Raw genomic sequence first — 22,605 nt, forward strand, 5'->3', positions numbered from 1 at the left:
TAATGAGAAAAAAATTAAAAAAACTTATTCTCCCGTCTTTAGCAAAAAAAAATTCTAAAATCGTTGACTATTGGATCGGGTTAACTTTAGAATAGAAGGTGAAACGTAGCGCAACAATTTTTTTACCGTTTACATTGAAACATAGTATGAGTAGAGATGTATTAAGTTAGTACGGCACTAAATTTATTTTTGGAGAATATTTTATCTTCTCATTTTCAAATTATAAGTTTTGTTGTTTTGTTGGGTTGTTGGCACAATTTATGTATTATTTTTTATACTCTCTTGTAACCTCATTTTATTATAGGGAAGTTATTTCTTTGGTTCAGACAATTTGTGATATTTATCATTTGAGTGGTTTTTCACATTAAATATTTAGTGTTCTTTTTCCGCTTTCAATTGTTATATTTGCTTTCTTATTGCTCCTAAAAAATTATTGCAAGTTAGGAATTATATATTCGCTGCATGTTGTTTTTATTGTGATTTTGTGTAATTCTCATTTGATTGGCATCAGGACTCTTATTTAGGAGATGGTTTGAATATAAAGATGGTGAGCTTGAATGATACTATTTACCATTTGTGGAAGGGTAAGATGTGCGGAACCATATTTTGCACGTTATTCAAAGAAGTAGTTCAAAAAGCTCTTTATAATATGCTTTTAATGATGGCAACTAGAAGGAGCTTTTCATGATGCAACCTGTATGATATCTTGTATGCCAACTTGCACAACAACCTTTACAACCTAAGAGGATTTAAGTATGACAAGCGGTTAAAGATACAAGCACACGAACTAGAGTTTGGTGATCACTGCAAACATCCTTTAATGATGGCATTCAACTTGAAGAAATCTCAAGTCTCATCTCCAAGAAAATTCAAACAAGTATCTATATGATTGGATTACTTGGAAAGTCTTGAAGTTTGAAAGTGTGAAAGAGAGGAAGTGTGAAAGTTCGCCCAATCGTGTCTTAGTGAACTGTGTTTGTAAAAACACTAGGTTTTTTCGTAAGTTAGACGGCTAAATAACACACACACATACACACATACACAAACACACACACACACACACACACACACACACGCACACTATAACAAGTTTGTAGGCTTCTATTTCTTAAGAAAACATCCCTAAAAATATTTTAGAGTCGTGTCAGTTGTTTCAGGACCTGTCAAAAAGTTTAGGAAAAGATTTTGTATTGTCCAATCGATCGACACTCATACCCCATCGATTGGGTTAGCATATATCTTTTCCTTAAACGATTAATAAGCGTCTTAATGAAGGGAAACAATTTTGTATCCATTATTTCCTTTATAAATATTTATAATCGTTTAATTTTGTGCTTCCAATAGATTAAGGCAAGAAGCTAATCGATTGACACATAAATTTTGGCCCATGGATTCTTCCTTTTTAGTTTCAATCTTTTGCCCATAATTAGAGGCATCTTGTAAGACCCCAATTTTGGCCCTAAGATCCCTCATGACATCATAACATTGCATTTGCATAGCCTCAAGGATCATAAGCATCTTGATTCCCCTTGCCTTTGGGTGGGACTCCTTATGAGTGGTTTGGGATCACCAAGCATGCTTGAATTGTATATCATTGCTTTTCTTATTTTGTTTACTAACCCGAAAGCACAAAAATATGTCACTAACATCTTTTGTTTGTAGCTTGAGCAATCACAAGATCAAAAGCTTCTAGGAGATCCTTTGAGCAAAGACATAGCCAAGAGAAGATGAAAGCAAGCATGGTAATGGGTCCCAAAGCTCTCATTCATGAAATATGCCTCCCTAGTATCTCAATTTATCATTTTTATCAAAGCAAGTCAAAGGATTTGATGTTTGTTCCCCAGAGAAACCCTAATTCATCTGTGCACCACAATGCCTTGCTCATGAAGCAACCTCAGCCCATGGTCAAATACAATCAAGGGAAGTTCTATAAATCATCATTTCATGCATATTTGAACTTATTTGAGCATTCTCAATCATCAATTCATCAAGGTATGAGTTGTGGACTTGAGAAGTTGATCAGTCAATTCATCTAATTACTTTGAAATGCACTGACACCTAACTTTTAATGTGTTGGTCAAATGGGGATGATTCCAAAATCAAAAATGTTCGTAAGGACAATATGAACAACTTTCATGTTCATAAAAAATTGATTTGAAGCTTGGAAGATCATCATCCATTCTAAGACATTATAGGTTATTTTGACTGAAACCCTAATTTTGGGTCAATTTCCCAAGGACATAACTCATTCATTTTTTATGATTTTTAGGTGGGATCAAATGCATTGGAAAGCTAAAGATGTGTAATTCAAATGTTATGTTGGATAAAATTTCAAAATCTCAAAGGAAATACATGTGATAATGCAAGACATTATAGGTCCTTTTTGACCAAAGGCATTAAAAGTCAAAAAAGTCCAACTTCAAGTGCCCATAACTTCTTCATAAAAAATCCAAATGATGCAAAATTTAAGTCCATTTTGATTTTCTTGAAACGATCTACAACTTTGATGTTGAAGGTTTTTTCATTTGAGGCTTGCATCATCAAAACAAAGGGGCTTGAAAATTGGCCAAATTTGGAAACCTTGCTTTGACATGTCATGCACCTTGCACTTTAAACTCAAATTTCATAAATTTCCACACTTCAAATGGATTTTTTCCCAACATAACAATTGTTCCTTACATCAAGACCTTTTCAACCATTACTCACATGACCATATTTGGATTTGGCAAATATCATTTTCGAAGAGGAGAACTTTTAGTGCATTTTTGGGAAACTTGATTCAATTGCCATGCATGAGCTGATTACATCTATGTTGCACGTCCATTTCATTCATTTGTAATCTCATTTTGGCAAATCAAGTGGAATTGGGCCCTCCATGCGCCTGTACAGGCCCATGCATGGAGGCCATTTCCATTCATGCAAATTTGAAATCACACTTTCAGCATGGCTTTGGCTATAAATACATGGCATGTAAGCTCTCATTCTTGACCCTGATTCAACCTGAAATGCTGCAGAATTCTCTCCATAACCATCACTAAAGGAATTTTTACTTTTCTCTAAAAAATTCAGATCTGAATTTCAACTACCTTGGTTGATTTTCAGACCTATAATTCCTCAGCCTTGCTTCCTCTTCATCACTAGATCTCATTGCAAGCTTTGGTTGTGAAGAATCGTGCTCTCAAGACCTGCATTTCAAAGGTGGATAACAGAACTCTTTCTCTTTGAAACTCTTTGGTCCTTGCTTATTTCTTGTGCTCATTGGTCTGGCTGAAGTCCTCTCAATAGAGGCATTTGATTTATGCTTTCAATTTTGCAAAAACATGAAGTTCATGATGAACACCATCATACTTCCAGCTCTGATTTCTCCATTTATAGGGATCTAGAGTGGAAGTGCATGGTATAGGAGTGATGTACATCACTTCCTCTTTCGATTGGTATATAGATCGCTCCATTTGGTTGAGATTGCCATGTCTGCAATTCTCACCGGAACTGGAGGTCTCACCGGAGAAGACGGTGGCTCCGGTGGCCGTCCCAACTCCAGATCAAATCTGGACCGTGTGACCTCTTTTCCAGATCTAATCTGGACCTTCAGTTGTTATGACTTTTTTTAATGCACCCTGCGCTTCAGTTGACTAGTGTGTTTGGTACGCGCGCGCCTGTGAGCCATCTGATGTGCCACATCATTTAATGAATCTCATCCAACGCGCCAGGCTTTTTCTGATTTTATTAATTTCCATTTTATTTTCTTTAATTCCATTTTATTTCAAAAATCAATATCTCTCTCATTTTTAATCCAAAAATTATGGGACCAATTACATTAGTCTCCAAATAATTTCTAGTTTCTATTTCTGATTTTTAATATTTTTTATTTTGTCATTTGATATTTTTTGTGAATTTTCTCTTTTCTGGTTATTTTTAATTCATTTTAAATAGTTTTTGATATTCAAAAAATACAAAAATATTTTCCTAACCTATTTGAATGATGATGAATCCTTGAAAAATATTCTCATCAATTTTTTAATTGATTTGAGATTTTAGTTCAATTAGGTTATTTTTATTCATTTTTAATTGATTAAAAATAGTTTCTGACTTTTAAAAATGCTGAAATTTTTTGTCAAACTTTGTTTGACCTTGTTGAACTTAGGATAAATCACTTGGACCTTTCAAAGTTGATTTGAAGTGATTTTGAAGTTTGACATTTTCTTTTATTTTTTAATTCAAGTTTATTTAATATTAAAAATGCCAAAAAATATTTTGTTCATTTCTTGACTTCCAATCTTCATCTCACTTCTGTTTTTGATTGTTTGACCTTGACTTTCAATGCCATTAGTCAACATATGTGGGTTGGTACATGTTACTTCATTTAATGCACTTTAATTTTGCCATTTTCATTTCTCTTATTCATCTCCTTTTTCTTCTTCTTTTTTTTCTTTTTGATCAATGAGTTGAAGGTTGATAAGTTAGCATTGATTAGGGAGACTTAATCTTCCTTGATCCAAACCTAATTCATCTTGATCAATTGATCAAGTGAATGGCTTTGCATTAAGGATAGGTTGTTTCCTAAATCATGCAAAAGGCTTAAACCAATACAAGATCAATTTTCTTCTTCTTTTTGGCATGACAAGTTGTTGGGACTTGGTTCACTAATCAAGACTCCTAACTTGTGTTTGGTGCCTACATTATTATTGACCGGCCTTAGATAGTTGTGACTTCTACATAAGTCCAATTACGATTGCTTAACATAGCGCTAAATTTGCCTTATGGCACACTAACTATTAACCACTAACAACTAACGTTTACTTTTTGCTCTTTACTTTTATGCAATTTACTATTCTTGCACATATTATCCATTTGCTTTTCTTTTTGCTCATTTGAGCACATGTTTATGTTAATGCCATTTGCCTTTTGCTCACTTGAGCACATAATTGTGTATATATTATTATGCTTGTGTTTGTTTTGATTGTTGTAAACCAAATGCAAAGAAATGGACTTAGTTTCTAGGACTTTCCCTATGCAAAGAATGGAGAATTGGACTTAGATTCTAGGACTTTCCTTATGCAAAATTGGAGTAAATGGACCTTAATGATGAAGATGGATTAAAGGGACCAAAGCTCTAAACTCACTCTTGTCCATTCTTGGTTTACTTCATGAAACTTTTGATATGTGTGCTTCTGTGCTAGGGGATTCTATGAGCTCAAATTGAAGGACCATTGCTATGTTCATCCAAAGTGAAAGATACAAGACACATTGAAGATCTCTTAAGAGGCTTGTTTGATGATTGCTTATGCTTTATTGTGATTGCTTATTACAAAGGATAGGAGCTACTTGGATCATCTATATGATCTCAAGAGAGGAACTCCATTGTGGTTCTGTTTCTTTATCCCTCACATTTTTTTGCATTACTTAGGACCTTAGCCCTTCTTCTTCTTCTCTCCACTCTAACCCAAGCCAAACTTTTTGTGCAAACATTTAACTATTGTTTTCAAACATTAGAAACCTAAGCCTTATGCTTTTGATTTCCAAACTTTCTTTTCATAATACTTATTCTTGAATTGAATCTTTAAGTCAACTTTGACCACTTTTGTATATACTTCTAATTGGTAAATATAACCCATTCAAATGCCTCTTGTGGTTCCAATGGCCACTTCCTTAATCAAATTTTTCATAACCTTTAGCTATTAGGTTTGAGTTATCCTTGTGGTAGATGTAATACTCACCTATATCCTTAGTGATGGACAATGAGTCTTCCATGCTTATTATAGGGTTAACCCCTCACTAGCATGTTGAAGTTATCCTCACATGGTGGATTTGTGGCTTGGTTGAGTTTTCTCCCTTTGATAACAAAAGACCTTAAGGCTTTTGGACCAATCAATTCACCAACTCACTTTTGAGATTTTTACCCCGAACTACGAGGTTTTGATCCTAATCTTTTTTAAGATGGTACGTAGGCAATGGGTTCATCCATTCAAACACAAAATGTAAATAACTTGTATATTCTTTTCTCATCTCTTCCATCATGTTTGCACAAAACAAATTTTCACAAAACAACAACCTTTACAACAAGTATGAAAAGGGCTCCCTAGGAGTACCTAGGATGTTTTGGGTGCCTAACACCTTCCCATTGCATAACCAACCCCCTTACCCAGATCTCTGTTTCTTTTACTAGTTTTTGTTAAAACTTTTAGGTTTTTGTTCGCTTTCTAACCATTCCTTTGGATAAATAGAAGTGCAGTGGCGACTCGACTTGTATGGTTTACCTTGGATTTAGTCAATATCTCTAATGGTAACGAATACCCCGCTACACATCTCCTTTCATATTTTCATATCCAGAAACGTCAGTCTTTATCACATTAATTTAGGCATAGTGCTTTATGAAAGTCTTTTTGTTTGGTGACAATTTTTTTATTCTAGAAAGGGTGTTATTGTAAATTCACCAAGGATGTTTTTATCTTGGTTGAATAATTTATTCTTAAGGGAGTGTTTGTTTGGTTCAAGGCTAAACCCTTTAAAATCTTTGGTTTGTGGATTTAGTTTTAAAGTTGTCAGTTCGATTCGTAAGCCCATTCCATTTAAAAGCTTACTTTGGTCCGAGATCAACTCGATTCTAAATCTATATTAGGTTCTTGAGTTCATTCCAATTAAAAGCTCGCTTTGGTTCGAGATAAGACTGATTTAAAATCTCATCTTGGTTCTTGATCAGCCTGATCAAAACCCGACTCGGTTCGTGAGTTCAGCCTAGTCAAAAGCTCACCTTGGTTTGAGATAAGTCTGTAGAAAATCTCGGTTTAGCTCGGGGACTAACTACTTCAAATTCGTGTTTGGAAGGAAGACTAACTGTTTTTCTTCATTACTCGTTGTTTGGTTGACAGTTAGTCTGCAACTTCAATTTTTCTTATATAAGGGGATTTAGGAGTTTAACCTACTAAAACCTCATAAGAATTACTAGATACTCTCAAGATCAAACCTTGAAGATATAATTAAGTATTCTTGATTGAACATATATAAATCTCTGGTGTCATTTATTTTACCTTTAACTTTTTGTTTTCCGCATATTTACCTTTTGTTGCTAATTGTTAAAAACATTTTTGAAAATGGTTTTATTCATAAATGTTTTTCTAGATCTAGTAAGGTTATAAATTATATTGGATCATTCGTTACTAACCAATATCTAAGAGTTAAGAATTGGAAATTTAATCAAATTCTTAAATTAAGAGATGTGAGTGTTTATGAATTTCAAGAAAAATCAAAGAATGATGATATCATAGAAAATTGAACTAATTAGTTCAATTACTTAAAGATGAAGTTATAAGCTCAAAGACTGAAGAATATTCAACAACTTCATCAAACACCTTCAAAACAACTCATGTGATATCCTTTGAAAGAACATTACTCAGTAGTTGAATGATCTTCGGAGAATTCAATATCAAATGAAGGAAATTCGTCAGTTAAAGGATACCAAGAGAAAGAAGCCCCATCAAGTGGAACCTTCAAAATGATAAGAGAAAATGAAGCCTCCACAAATGAAGAAGAGTCAACCTCAGGGAGAACCGTAGTATAATCCTTTTCGAATAAAGTTTGCTTGAAAGTATCTCATGAGGAAGATGATTATGAGGTAACAAAGCCATCTTACAAGCAGTTGCTTAAAATAAGTGCTATATTAATTGAAGAAAATTATAAGATTAAGAAATGTAAATTATAACTTAAGGAGTGCCTGGAGTTTCTCGAAGAAAACAATAAAACACTTAAGTTAGAAATGGCTAATATTAGAAACTTAGCAGAAACATGTGAGACTTGTGTCTCGTTGAAAAAGGAAGTGACAAATTCTCATGAAAGAATCCCTAGGTAAATTTACTATGGGAAAATAAAATCTTAAGGTCTTCCTTAAATAAAAGTTGATTAGGGTTTAAATCCGATAAAACACATAAAAAAAAGATAATTAGGAAGAAGATGAATCATCATGTTTATAAATGTTCACATTTCAATAGATTTGGCCACTTAAAATCCTTTTAATTTTATAAGTTGAAAAGGTCTAAAGGTGATAACTCTATACCTTCTAGAAGCACTAACACACCTAGACCTAAGAAAATTTGGGAACCAAAGGTGAAACCCTGATATGTTTTACTATAATGCTTTGTAGCTCGAAGCTTTAACGCATATTAAAGGAAGTTGTGAAAAAAAATCATACTCATTATATACAATGGTTTGTGAATTTAATCAATGATGGTGATCAAAGCAAAGTTTTCGCTGCGGATATCTCAACATCTCTGATCTTCAGTGATTAGCTAACCTCATAGTAAGTTGAGTAGATATGCTTATGGTGGACATATCTATCTCGTTGTTTAACCAACTCTCGCATCTAACTATCTATATATAATGACACACCACAATGTGTTGGTGTTCCCTTAAAGAAGTGAAGTTTTTATCAGTACCTCTTAATAATTGAGGTAAATCGCTGTTTTAAAGTTGAAATGATCGAAAAACTACAATTAATCCTTTAAAATAGTGAATTTAATTTGTTCTCATCAATTAAAATAGTTTTTCTAACCCCATGGTTGAGTTTTTAGTTGTTTATAGAAAAGAGGTGCAAACAAGTTGTGTAGGGTGTAAAAAATTGAAAAAGCCAAAGAAAATATAGCACAAGGCCCAAAAAGCACCAAGAAAGCTGACTTACGTAAGCCCAATCAAATGAAGCCTTGAGGAAATCCATTGGAGCAGCTTGGCGTGCATCTTTTCAAATCCAATATGAGTGAAATCTTCTCTCCAAGTTAATCAGATCCTCACATTGATAAAACTTGCTTAATATTTTGGAAATTTTGATCACCCAACTAATTAGAGCCCTAAGCCAATCGATTGGGACACTACTTTTGGAATGATTTTGATCTAATTTTGAATATGCATAATCTCCATTGATTTCTGAAATATTTACACGCTCAAATTCCATAGAATCATCGTTATAAATAGGTAATCATTCCTTACTCTTTTGCATTGCATATTTTAACTTCTCTCTAGTTGTGTGTGTGAGATTATTCCTTCAAAATCATCATCATGGCTCCTAGAAGGATGATATTTACCTCTAGTCCTTTCTCTGATGCTTTTACCTCTCAACAACAAGAAGAAAGATTCATCCAAGACTTCGCCAACAGAACCATCTTAAGAAGGCTAACCTATATATCTCCCCTATCAGATTATGTGTTACAAATTGAATTACAAAGGGGATGGAAAGTCCCTAAATTTACAAAATCCACTGGTGACACAAACGAATCTACTGTCAAACACATTTCTCGTTATCTGACTGACGCAGGTGACATTGCTAACAGTGAGAACCTAGGGATGGGATACTTCCTTAGTTCTCTAACAAAGAATGATTTCACATGGTTTACCATTTTACCTCCTCATTCAATCCATGATTGGGCACATATAGAGAGGTTATTCCATGATTAGTTATACATGGGACAATCTAAGATTAGCTTGAAGGAATTGTCAAGCGTCGAGCGAAAGTTCACTGAGTTAATTGATGATTACCTGAATCGGTTTTGTTTACTAAAAAACGAGGTGCTTCACCCAAGTTCCTAAACATGAGCTTGTCGAAATGGCTGCTGGAGGGATAGATTATTCCATTAGGAAGAAATTAGACACTGAATATTTAAGAGATATGGCCCAGTTGGCACACAGAGTTAGACAGGTAGAAAGATTGAAGGTCGAGAAGGCCAGATTGAGTAAGGCTAAAAAGGAGCGAATATCTTATGTTGACATGGAAGACTAAGACATAGTGTCTGAGGTCAATTTTAGTCATGTCGAAGAGTCTGAGGTTAACGTGGCTGAGTTAAAGCCAGGTCTCCCATATGTGTGTAAGTTGCTTACACCTACAAATGGGAAGAATCCTGCAGAGCCTAAAGAATATGATAAATTCCCTAAGCAAACTTACACCTTCGACGTGACCAAATGTGATGAGATTTTAGATTTGTTAGTTTCATATGGCTAGGTACTGGTGCCTCCGGGTGCAAAAGTGTCACCATTAGAACAAAGAAAGAAACTAGGATTTTGTAAGTATCACAATTTCTTAGGACATAAAACTTCACAATGTTTTCTTTTCAGGGATATTGTGCATAATGCAGTGAATGAAGGCAAACTTAAATTTGCTAAGGGAAAAGCTCCCATGAAGATTGATTTTGACCCATTGCAGGTTGTAAATGCTAGTTACGTGGAGCTTGCAGTTGTTAACATGGTTGAAATCACTAAATATTTCAACATGGATGAATTTGAAGAGAGTGACAATCAAATTGAAGTTGTCTTTCCCAAAGTTGGTGAAAGTGTCGTGGGATTCCTATACAGGTGTCAAACTGACGACTCCGAGGTGATTATATGCCCTCGTTGCAGCAGTGTGTTTGATAAGAGGGCTGCTAAAAAGATTGAGAGTGCTTAAAAAGCCGAGGAGAAGGAAAATAAGAAGAAGGTCAGGCCTCAGTACTACTTCAACAAGAGAGGAGTGCTAGAGAGAAAGGAACTGACGCCTGGACTTCAAAAGGCTAGGCCCAATACTAACAAGCCTACAGCCAAACCTCAGGAGAAATGGACTAAACCTGTTTGAGGAGAGCATGACAGGAACTTGAAGTGGAGGAATTTCGATATTGGTCGAGGATCTTCTATGATCTATAAAAAAAATTCGAAATGTCAAAAAGGTGCTCTTACAGGCCCAGTGCTAATTATAAGGGAAAGAATCCCATGACGAGGACACAGTGGTGAAGGTTTCAAAGGAAGAAGAAAGAAGAAAGAGATGTTACTGAGTCGAGTGAAACTAAGCAACACTAGAAGCCAACGACTGATCAGATGAAAAAACCAGTAGGAAGAAAGTTGTTCTCAACTAAGATAAGCCTGACGAAAGGAAGGGACAAGGAAGATGAGCAGGAAAGTAAAGATGATTTGATAACATACAACTTTGATTCTAGGTCGGAAGGATATTTCGACGTCTTATGCAATGTGGTTTCTGTACTCCCTTATGAGTACGACCGCGTGATTGAGGTTGCTGAGAATGAAGATTATGAGGAAGAGAAGCTGTCAAAGCACAAGCCAGCCTGTTATTTTGTGATAATGTGTGTATCGAAGAGCATAATGAATTCTTTGAGAGACCCCATGAAGGGATGAAGAACCACCTAAAGCCTCTTTTCATAAGGGCTTAGGTATTAAATACCACCGTGAATAAAATATTGGTGGACATTGGGGCAGCGGTAAACTTGATTCCATATTTCTTGCTGGAAGAAGTAAGGAAGTATGATACTAACCTCAGGCCCCACAATATGGCCCTTTCTAACTATGAAAGGAAGACTGGCCAAACCATGGGGGTCATTCAGGTGGATGTAACAGTAGGATCCATTACTCGACCTACGGTTTTCATGGTAATGGCTTCAATGGCTAGTTACAATTTACTATTAGGAAGAGGGTGGATACATGGAATAGGGGCAGTCCCTTCATCCCTACACCAAATAATAGCAATTTGGCGCGAAGATGGTATAGTTGAAAACGTCGAAGCAGACCAAGGCTACTACATGGATGAAGTTAACCATGTAGACAAGAGAAATTTTGACAGGAACCTGGAAAATATAGTGCCATGCGCACCGACAGAGTTGGCTTACGTGCCTCTTGAGGAGGAACTTTTCTCTTTGAACCTTCACCTAACCCATGGGTTTACCTGGGGGCAAGAAATTATGGGAGAGAAGTTATATGACTTAGATGCAATCCGAAAAACAGGGGGAAACGAACTTGGTGATGATGACTGAGTTTAACCCATTAGATCAAATCACGCCCAACATGGCAGAGAACAAACTCCAAACGGCTTTGGAAGCTGAGGTACCATACATGGCTATTGAGGCCAATGAAATAGAAGTGTTCGACGTGGATGATCTAATAAATATCGAACCACGGTTCGTCAAAGAGCCACGTGTTTGATTGTGTCTATGATGACGAGCCTTTAGGTTTTGATAAGGATCGGTGGCGTCTACTACGAAGATGCAACCTCAAGATCCATTGGAGGAAATAAATTTAGGTCACGGATCGACTAGAAGGCCGACTTATATCAGCGCCAACATTGATCTAAATATGAGGTTAGAAGTAATAGAATTACTTAGAGATCTTTAAGATTTGCACCGTTGAAAATCCATCCAATACTGATTGGAGGAAACATGTGGTTTACTACTTGAAGAACCCTGTCGGGTTAACAGATCGAAAGGTAAAATATAGATCTTTAAATTATGTAATTATGTGTAATGAGTTATTTAAAAAGGCCCTTGAGGGAGTGTTACTCAAATGCCTTGGTGAAGAGGAGGTGTATTTGGTTATTTCCAACACCCATACTGGGGCATGTGGTTCTCACCAAGTGGGGCACAAAATGAAATGGTTATTATGTCTCCAGGGTGTTTACTGGCCTACGATGCTGAAGGATTGCATTGGCTTCGCTAAATGTTGCCAGGAATGCCAAGTCCATTCAGGCATACAACATGTCCCTACAAGCGAGTTGCATGCAATAGTTAAGCCTTGGTTGTTTAAAGGATGAGCTTTAGATCTGATTGGTGAAATTCGACTTGCGCCCTCTAAAAGCCAAAAGTATATATTGGTCGGTATTGATTACTTTACTAAGTGGGTAGAAGCAATACCTTTAGTGAAGAGTGATCAAGAGGCTATAATTGAGTTCATTGAAAGGAACATTATTTACAGATTTGGAGTTCCTGGGACTATTACCATAGACCAAGGGTTAGTGTTTACTGGTCGAAATATGCAAGAGTTTGCATCAGAAATAGGGATTAAATTATTAACTTCAACACCCTATTATGCTCAGGAGAAAGGGCAGGTCGAATCTGCTAACAAAACCATTATTAGTTTGATCAAGAAACATGTTGGGAAGAGGCCAAAGAATTGGGATCGAACATTAGACCAAGTCCTATGGCATGTCGTACGTCTCTCAAAGAGCCAACAACCACAACTCCATTTCGATTGACTTATGGGCATGAAGCTGTTTTGCCTATAGAGATTTATTTACAATCAGTCCGGGTTCAACGCCAACACGAAATTCCATCATATCGATATTGGGGGATGATGTTAGATGAGATGGTTGATTTAGACTAAGAGAGGCTGGCAGTGTTGAATATGTTGATAAGACTAAAAGAACGAGTTGCCAAAGCCTATAATAAAAAGGTTAAGTCCAAGGAATTTTCAAGTGGATATTACGTTTGGAAAGTTACTCTGCCTATGGATCAGAGAGATCGAACCCTAGGCAAGTGGTCGACAAATTGGGAGGGGCCATTTTGAATACTTCAAGTTTTTTCAAACAACGCTTACGAGATTGAAGAATTAGCCTTAAAGAAACGAATTCTAAGGGTAAATGGTAAGTACCTTAAATGGTATAGGCCTATGCTACAAGAAATTCGAATTAAACAAGAATAATTTTCTAATAAAGTCGGCACAATGGTATTAAAAGTGTGAGAATGGCAAAGTCATTACAAAATAGTGAAGGGCAAAAAGAGATCAACAAAAATACAAGTCAAATGGGAAATTGTGCTTTAAATTCTTCCAGCTTGGACTTGGAGAGGTCGAGCTTAACACAGAGGCGATTGTGAATTTCTTTCAGATGAGGGATCTCCAGCCCTAGTTTAAGCACAATTTCAGCGTGTTTGACTCCTTTTATGGCTTAGGAATCAATCATTTCCTTTGTAGGGACTGACTATCCCAAGGCCAATTCAGCTTTCTCTTTCTCCAGGTTATTAATCTCGTTAGAGAGTTCCAGGATCTTGGCACGATGCTAAGTAATCTTTTTGTCAATCGAATAGGATCTCGCATAGTATTCTTGGAGTTGTGCTTCAAGTTGACCAACCTTCTTGGAATCCACATCGCTTGCTTCCCAAGCCACTGCAATGGCACTCGTCACACTTTGAAGGTTGGAAGTGGTCGAGCGCTTGAGATCAATGTCCCTGCAAACTTAACCGAAGAAGGACTCAAATTCAAAGAGAAACTTAAGCAAGGCATCATATGCCCGTTGTTTGTTGAGTTCAGGTAGCAGCTTCTGAATGTCATTTCCAAGGTTGACATCTTCTTCCATAGCAGCAAGAAGGTCAGCTTCAAAGATGTTAGCTTTTAGTTGTTGGGTGAAAAGATTGATGGCATCATTGCGAGTATCAGCCAGTGGAGAATTTGAGGAGGGATCCAACATGGTATCCATTGACAGACTCCGCAACTTATGTAGTCTCTTGAGGGATAGAATTTTTGTTTGACTGAGAGAAATGTTTGACATGGAGTCGTGCACATCAGCTTGCATTGGGGTGACCTTTGGACGTCCTGTTAGAGGATTCTCTTGATTGGGAGCAGTTAAGGAATGAGGATTCTTCTTATTTTTATTTGTTATTGTAATTTTCACTATGAGTATCTAATTCTCTTTAGGTTAGGTTGTGTTTGATTAACCTATTTTAATATTGTTGGGACATATAGGGAACACTTTGTTCTTAAGGTTTTTTATTTGAGATACTCTTTTAATCTAAATTTGGGCACATGGGGAATACTGACCATTAGTATATGTGTTGGACCTAGGGAAATTGTTGTGCTTACGCCAGTTGAATAGGGATAGTAGATCTTGAGTAGTGGCTCAGGAATTAAAGTTCTATTGCATTGCCTAATTGTGCTTACGCTTGTTGACTAGGGATAGAAAACTCAGAGTATAGATTAGTGAGCTATACACCAAGGGATTCAGTATAACAGTTTTATTAATTTGCCTTGGAGTTATAGTGACGATATCATTTATGTAATACATCGAACACCAACAGTAGAGAAATAGAGGATTTTATACAAAACCTGGCCGCTTTCGTATTATTGACATAACACTTTATTCTCTTTTTCAAAATTAAAACTCTACCCCCCCCCCCCCCCCAATTTAGTATTTTCTATGCATTGCACAATATTATCTTGTTAAATGGAAGTCCTTGTCGATTCGATCTTTTTTATTACTGCTGATAATGCGAAAATGTATCGTATATTTGCCTTGATTTACATTCAAAAATCGTACCGTTTTCATTTATATTCCGATTATTCCGCAAGTGTTCAAGTTATTTTTGCAGGTATTTCAATTCCTATTCTCAAATGAGCAAAGTGTAGAAAAGGAAGGAAAAGAAGAAGAAACAGAAGAGAAACAACAGAAAATATGAACTTTGTGAACATGACGACCGTCACACACCATCATGATCGTCACGCCACCCTTAAGTGTGACGAACGCCACAAGTCCATCACGACCGTCACGTATGCAAAATCAGCGTAATGGGTTTCAAACAGAAGTGGTCCACGTCGCCCTCAACTCAACCCAGTCTACGCTCCTTAAACCACCTTCCCGTGAATCCCTCACTCAACTAAGTCCTCCTTACTTTTCTCAAGCACGAAGACCAAGAGGGATTATAAAAGAATGAAAGTTGGAAACTTTCGGGGATCTATCTCTCTCATTCGATCTCTATGCCTTTTTTCGCTCCTGCAATTTTGTTTTCACGTTATTTTTCTTCAGCAAGCATTATTTTCTTTGACTGCAATTTGTTTACCTTTCATTCAAGGCTTTGATATTTCCTTTTTCCTTTCCGTTTTTCACTTAGCCAAAAGTAGTAGTTTCCTATATTGGGGAACTATGCAACTTAGTTAGTTTAGTTTAAGCATTTGTTTCGAAGAAGCAGAATCCTACCGACCTATGGAGGACTGCTCAAGTACTTCAAGATTTAGCCTATTCAATTAATCAAAGTTCCAGGTTTTTTTTATTCAATTATTATTATTGCTTTATTATTAAATAATCATGTTTGCTTTATTTTTAAATTGTTTCTGTTCGTCTGTGTTTAATTATTTAACATGTCTGGCTAAACTACCGGTATCGGTATGTAAACAATTTAATTAGACGAGATTTAATAATAATCGGGGTAAACTTCTTTTCTCAAATAATCTTTCTGGCTGTGGTTTTTAATTTGAATTTAATTAACTTTGTCACGAGAGTAAGAATCTATTTAATACGGTTTTGCCACGAGAGTGGGAAATTAGCTAAGGTTAGAACCGACAATCGTGAGAGCGTGAGGGTCGAACTGGATAGTAAAGGCTAGGCATTGATTTTAAAAACAGCGATAGCACTTTAAAAGAAATTAGAACTTACTTATTTTCAAAAAGTATTTTTAACTTCAAATGGGACAGGAGAGTGTACATTCTGACTTAAAAGTATAGTCCGAGTCAATAATCACGAGAGTGTGAGATAAAGTCTTTTAAATGAGTATTGTCTACTGAAAGGTATTTGGTAATTAAAATATACACCAGTGACTTATCGAATCCTTGACAATTAATGCGTTGCATACTGATATCCCTTCATTAATATTTTCTTAAAAACTTAATTTTCTTTAGATCTAATTTTTGTTGAACCGAACCTCTAAAAATCATCGCCTTAGCTAAACATAGTAACATCGATAGCATTAGTTTGACCATCGGTCCATGTGGGTTCGATATCTTTTAAAACTAAACGACTAGACTGTGCACTTGCAGTCAAGTATCCGATAGACTATTGATCAGTAAAATAACAAGTGTACTATTTGCACTGATGTAGTAATAAAATGGGAGTTATCCCGAGTATCGATCTCGAGGACTGCGTATTAAGTACAAGTCTTTACAATAATTCCAATGAACAAAAGATCAAAGGGGGTTTGTTGATTGTTTTCGAAATGATAAGACGAGAATAAATTACACAAAGCGTATAAAAATCAGTTAATCGATATGAGAAAGCATGCTAGGGCAAGATGTATGAATTGCTTTGTACTTCACTACTTCCACATTATACGATATCTACGTTGTAATTATTCAAAGCCGATTCTCAAGGTTTGTTTTCTCTAATTCCTTAGCCGAAAACCATTAACAGTTAATTTCAATCCTAATACCTTAGCTATTCAAAATGACGTTAAGAAATACGAAATTGAACAAGAATTAACGACTACTCCGGTATGATCCTTATTCCTAAGCGATTATACCGAAGTATTATTATACAACAAGCGATAAGGTGGTTTGTCCAATCTAAACCTTAACCATAGATCAAAATTCCATTTGCCCGATACAATAAAGCTTTAAGAACTTTGTATAATAATGTGAATTAATAACAACATTGATGATCATGAAAACATAGAAATATTGTTCATACAGTAGCAGTTCAGGGACACCCCCTAGCCTTGGAGGGTTTAGCTTCTCATAGTATTCAAAGAAAATAAATTACAAAATAGAGACATTATAATTCTTTGGTGATGAAGGTTGATCTTCAATCTCTTCCGATCTTGAAAATCTCTTCTTCTCCAAACTCCTTGGAAGCTCTCTTCTCTTTTCTGTCTCTTCTTCGTACGATCCAAAAAATATATCTTTTCTCTTTACCAATAATGGACTAAATAGTTCTAAATCATCTAAAAGCATAGTGAAATACCAAGACTGCCCTCCGGACTTACATAGAGACTTAAACAATAAAAATCAGCAAAAGGGGCGAATTGGCCAACACGGGCGCCCGTGTTGGCTCTCTGTTAACTCTTTGCCTTCAGCCTTTGCTGAAACGGGCCGTGTCAGCTGACAGGGGCACCCGTGTCATCCCCCTATTTTCTGCTCCCTTACTCTCCACTCCTGCACAGGCTGACACGGGCCGTGTCAACTGACACGGACACCCGTGTCAGCACCCTGTTTTTGCCTTATTTTGCTTTGCACACTGTCTTTGACTCCCGTTCTTCCCTTACGCATCTTTCGGGCTTATTGTTGGACCTGGAAACCAAATAGAACTACCACGGAAATGCATAAAATGCGACAAAAAGAGATGAACCACTAATACAACATAAAACAAGAAGGAAATTATGAAATGCGATAAAACTTAGGAAATCAACTAAAAGAAAGAACAAAGTGTTACCGATTCTTGAAGATTCATGCTGGATGGATGATGAAAACTAAGTGCAAATGGTGATCGATCAACTATATTTTATATACAGTCACGACTCAAATCAAGTTTTTGGCACCGTTGTCGGGGAACGATTTAGTCAAATAGTGCGATTCTTTCATTGCGTAGTATAGACTAAGGCAAAAACTAATTTCCTTTCCCTTATTTCTCGATTCTATGCCAAGTACTCGCTCACAAGGCGAAAACTTAGTACTACCAATCGCAGAATTAGAGCATTTCTTATATTTAAGACCCCGAGTACTAGAGTACCAACGAAGGTACAATATTCCTGCTATCATCATTCCTACTACTGAACTAGTTAAAGAACCAACCATGGTTGCAGTGGGACATCAGAATCATCCTCTTAAGTTCTACGCTACCCCGTCCCAACAAGAACCTCACAACAACATTGCTTCCCCTGCTATTGATCGAAACGATTTCGAGTTGAAACCCTCATTGTTATCAGCTGTCCAACAACATCAATTTGCTGGAAATCCAACGGACGATCCTAATGAACATTTGACAAAGTTTGTGCAGTATGCAGATACTGTGAAGGTGAATAGTGTATCTCAAGATGCGATAAGACTACGTCTTTTTCCTTTCTCTCTAAGAGACAGAGCTTGGGCTTGGTTACAATCCTTGCCATCCAACTCAGTCACTACATGGGAAGAATTGAAGAACGTTTTCTTAGCCCAATATTTTTCGCCGAGCAAAACTGCTATGCTGAGAGCTCAAATAAACGGATTTTGATAAAAATATGCAGAATCTCTCTACGACGCGTGGGAGAGATACAAAGACATGATGAGGATGTGTCCACATCACGGTCTCGAAGACTGGGTGATCATTCACACATGTCCCAACGTACAACATAAGATTGATAGTAGACGCTGCCACGGGCGGTGCACTTATGGACAAGCCATACAACGAAGCCTATCAACTCATTGAAAACATGGCCCAAAACCATTGCCAATGGGGAGGTGAAAGAACTCCAGTAGAAAAGTCCCAAACAAAAGGTGGAATGTACGAAATCAGTACCAAACAAAGTAGACGCTTTAGCCACCCACAACAAAATGCTTGAAACACAGATTTCACAAGTGGCTCAATAACAATCATCTACTGCTGCTCCTGCTGGCACATTTCCTAGACAACCACAACCTAATCCAAAAGGACATGCAAATGTCGTTATATTGAGAAGTGGAAAAGAACTAGACGGACCCGTAGATCCAAGACTTCAAAATCCTGCCATGTACCAAAAACCTGACAAAACAACAACTGAGAAGGTAAGTGAACCGAAGGAGAAGGAAGATAATACCCAACAGGCCGAAGAGAAAGAAAAACCTTATGTACCTCCACTAACTTATAAACCACCCATTCCGTATCCTCAAAGATTCGTAAATTCTAAAACTGCAGGGCAATTTAAGAAATTTGTTGAACTTCTGAAGCAACTGAATATCACAATACCCTTTACATAAGCTATCACACAAATGCCCTCATATGCCAAGTTTCTTAAATAGATCCTATCCAATAAGAAAAAGATCGAGGATAACGAAACAATTACACTTATTGCTGAGTGTAGCGCAATAATCCAAAACAACATGCCTCCCAAACTGAAAGACCCGGGTAGTTTCTCCATACCATATGTCATTGGAAAGTTCGTCATAAACAAAGCTCTATGCCACTTAGGAGCCAGCATTAGTGTAATGCCCTTATCCATCTGTAAAAGGCTAAACATGGGAGAACTAAGACCAATAAAGATGTATGTTCAACTAGCTAACCGCTCAATCAAATATCCTGTTGGTATACTAGAGAATGTTCCAGTACGTGTAGGACAATTCTACATTCCTACCGACTTCATAATCATGGACATCAAAGAAGATGTCACTACACCTATTATATTAGGAAGGCCATTCTTAGCTACCGCCGGAGCCATAATAGATGTGAAAAGAGGCAAGCTAACATTCGATGTTGGAGAAGAAAAAGTTGAATTCATCTTGACACAATTCTTACAAGCGCCAGCTATATATGATAATTGTTATCTACTTGATGTCATAGATGAGTGCGTAAGAGAGATGGAGATGCAAGAAACCACATATTTTGATATAATGAAAATCCAAATCCCTCCAATATTTGAAGATGATAATTGGCGTGAACCATACCAAAATGACAGTCTAAGCAAATGCTTAGCACTTACACCCAATCACATGCCATGCCCGAAGAAACCATACTTAGAATTAAAAACACTACCCAAGAACCTAAGATACGAATTCCTAGACACTGATCTCAAAAGACCAGTAATAGTAAACGCAGACTTAGGACAGATTGAAATTGAAAAGTTACTAGATGTCTTAAGAAAATATCCAACTGCGTTACGCTACAACATCGTTGATCTAAAAGGAATAAGTCCTTTTATCTGTATGCATCGCATTATGCTAGAGGAAGATTGTAAAACCTCTAGAGAACACCAGAGAAGGATCAACCCAATCTTAAGTGTTGTAGTCAAGGATGAAGTAAAAAAGTTATTAGATGCAGGAATCATATATTCGATCTCCGAATGGGTTAGCCCCGTTCATGTAGTACCCAAGAAAAGGGGTGTTACAGTTGTTAAGAATGAGAAGGGAGAATCTATAGCACAAAGAGCTGTGACCGGAAGTAGAATGTGCATTGACTATAGGAAACTGAACAAAGCCACTCAAAAGGATCATTTTCCTCTGCCTTTCATTGATCAAATGCTTGAACGATTGGCTAAGCATTCCCACTTCTGCTATCTAGACGGTTATTCAGGATTCTTTCAAATTCCTATCCATCCTGACGACCAAGAGAAAATAACCTTCACATGCCCTTATGGTACATTTGCTTATCGACGAATGCCATTTGGACTATGCAACGCTCCCGCAACATTCCAAAGATGCATGATGTCAATCTTCACTGACTTTATAGACGACATTATGGAAGTCTTTATGGACAATTTTTCTATTTGTGAGCAGAGCTTTGAAGGATGTCTATCAAACCTTGAAATGGTACTTGAAAGATGCGTAAAGGTGAATCTCATATTGAATTGGGAGAAATGCTATTTCATGGTCTAACAAGGAATCGTGCTAGGACACGTATTATCTGATAAAGGAATTGAAGTAGACAAAGCTAAAATCAAAATTATAGAAAATCTTCAACCTCTGAAAATCATGTGAGAAATACGAAGCTTCTTAGGACACGCCGGTTTCTACCGACGCTTTATCAAAGATTTCTCGAAAATTACCAAACCACTGACTGGTTTATTAATGAAAGACGCTGACTTTATCTTTGAATAGAAATTTTTAACAGCATTTGAACAATTAAAAATAGCTTTAATCACCGCACCTATCATGTAACCACCTGACTGGAGATTACCATTCGAAATCATGTGTGATGCGAGTGACTATGTTGTAGGCGCGATGCTAGGACAAAGGAAGCATAAAAAACTTCATGTGAACTACGCAAGTAGAACCTTAGATCATACCCAAATGAACTACGCCACCACTGAAAAGGAACTTCTAGCTGTTGTGTTCGCTTTAGACAAATTCCGTTCTTACTTAGTAGGAGCGAAAATCATCATCTATACTGATCACGCTGCTATTAGATACTTGCTAAGTAAGAAGGATTCCAAACCAAGACTCTTAAGATGGATCTTACTCTTACAAGAATTTGATTTAGAAATAAAAGATAATAAAGATACTGAGAACGTAGTAGCAGACCACTTATCACGCATCGAAGGGAATAAGCCTGAACAAGTTCCAATCAATGATGATTTCCCTTACGAACGACTTATAGCCCAAATGGAAAGCGACATGTCTGGGCTAACCTTAAATGATACCGAAATAGAAGAATCCGTGGAATAAATTCATACGAATATAACTCTGCCATGGTATGCTGACTTTGTCAACTACCTAGCTGCTGGAGCACTTCCACCGGACCTATCATACCAACAAAAGAAGAAATTATTTCATGATCTAAAACAGTACTAGTGGGATGAACCTCTGCTTTTCAAGAGAGGTGCCGACGGCATTTTCCGTCGATGTGTTCCTGAGGATGAAATAAATGATATAATCTCTCATTGCCATTCTACTCCCTATGGTGGGCACGCAAGCACTTAAAAAAATTGTGCTAAGATCTTACAATCTGGCTTCTTTTGGCCTACTCTATGGAAAGATGTCCACAATGCGGTTATAAATTACGACTTGTGACAACGCACTGGTAACGTTTCAAGACGCGACGAAATGCCACAAACAGGCATCTTAGAAGTGGAAGTCTTTGATGTGTGGGGGATTGACTTCATGGGACCATTTCCGTCTTTTTTTGGTAATAAGTACATACTCGTAGCTGTCGATTATGTTTCCAAATGGATCAAGGCTGTAGCTTCTCCGACAAATGACACACGAGTAGTGATTAAGATGTTCAAGAACATAATCTTTCCTAGATTCGGTGTGCCAAAACTAGTAATTAGTGACGGTGGCTCCCATTTCATATCAAATATCTTTGGAAAACTTCTTCTGAAGTATGGAGTCCGACACCGTGTAGCAACACCTTATCACCCACAAACCAGTGGGAAAGTCGAAGTTTTGAATAGAGAGATCAAACAAATTCTAGAAAAGACTGTCGGAATATCTTGAAAAGACTGGTCA

General features: G+C 36.8%; 1 non-coding gene across 1 annotated transcript; it reads right to left on the reverse strand.

Moving 5' to 3' along the window:
• Window positions 1-18,670: 18,670 nt before the first annotated feature.
• LOC127077516 (small nucleolar RNA R71) lies at window positions 18,671-18,777 on the reverse strand. Its single transcript, XR_007787315.1, has one exon. It is a non-coding gene; the product is annotated as a small nucleolar RNA R71 (small nucleolar RNA).
• Between the last annotated feature and the right edge of the window lie 3,828 nt (window positions 18,778-22,605).

The sequence above is a fragment of the Lathyrus oleraceus genome, chromosome 4 (assembly GCF_024323335.1).
Source record: "Lathyrus oleraceus cultivar Zhongwan6 chromosome 4, CAAS_Psat_ZW6_1.0, whole genome shotgun sequence".
Lineage (NCBI taxonomy): Eukaryota > Viridiplantae > Streptophyta > Magnoliopsida > Fabales > Fabaceae > Lathyrus > Lathyrus oleraceus.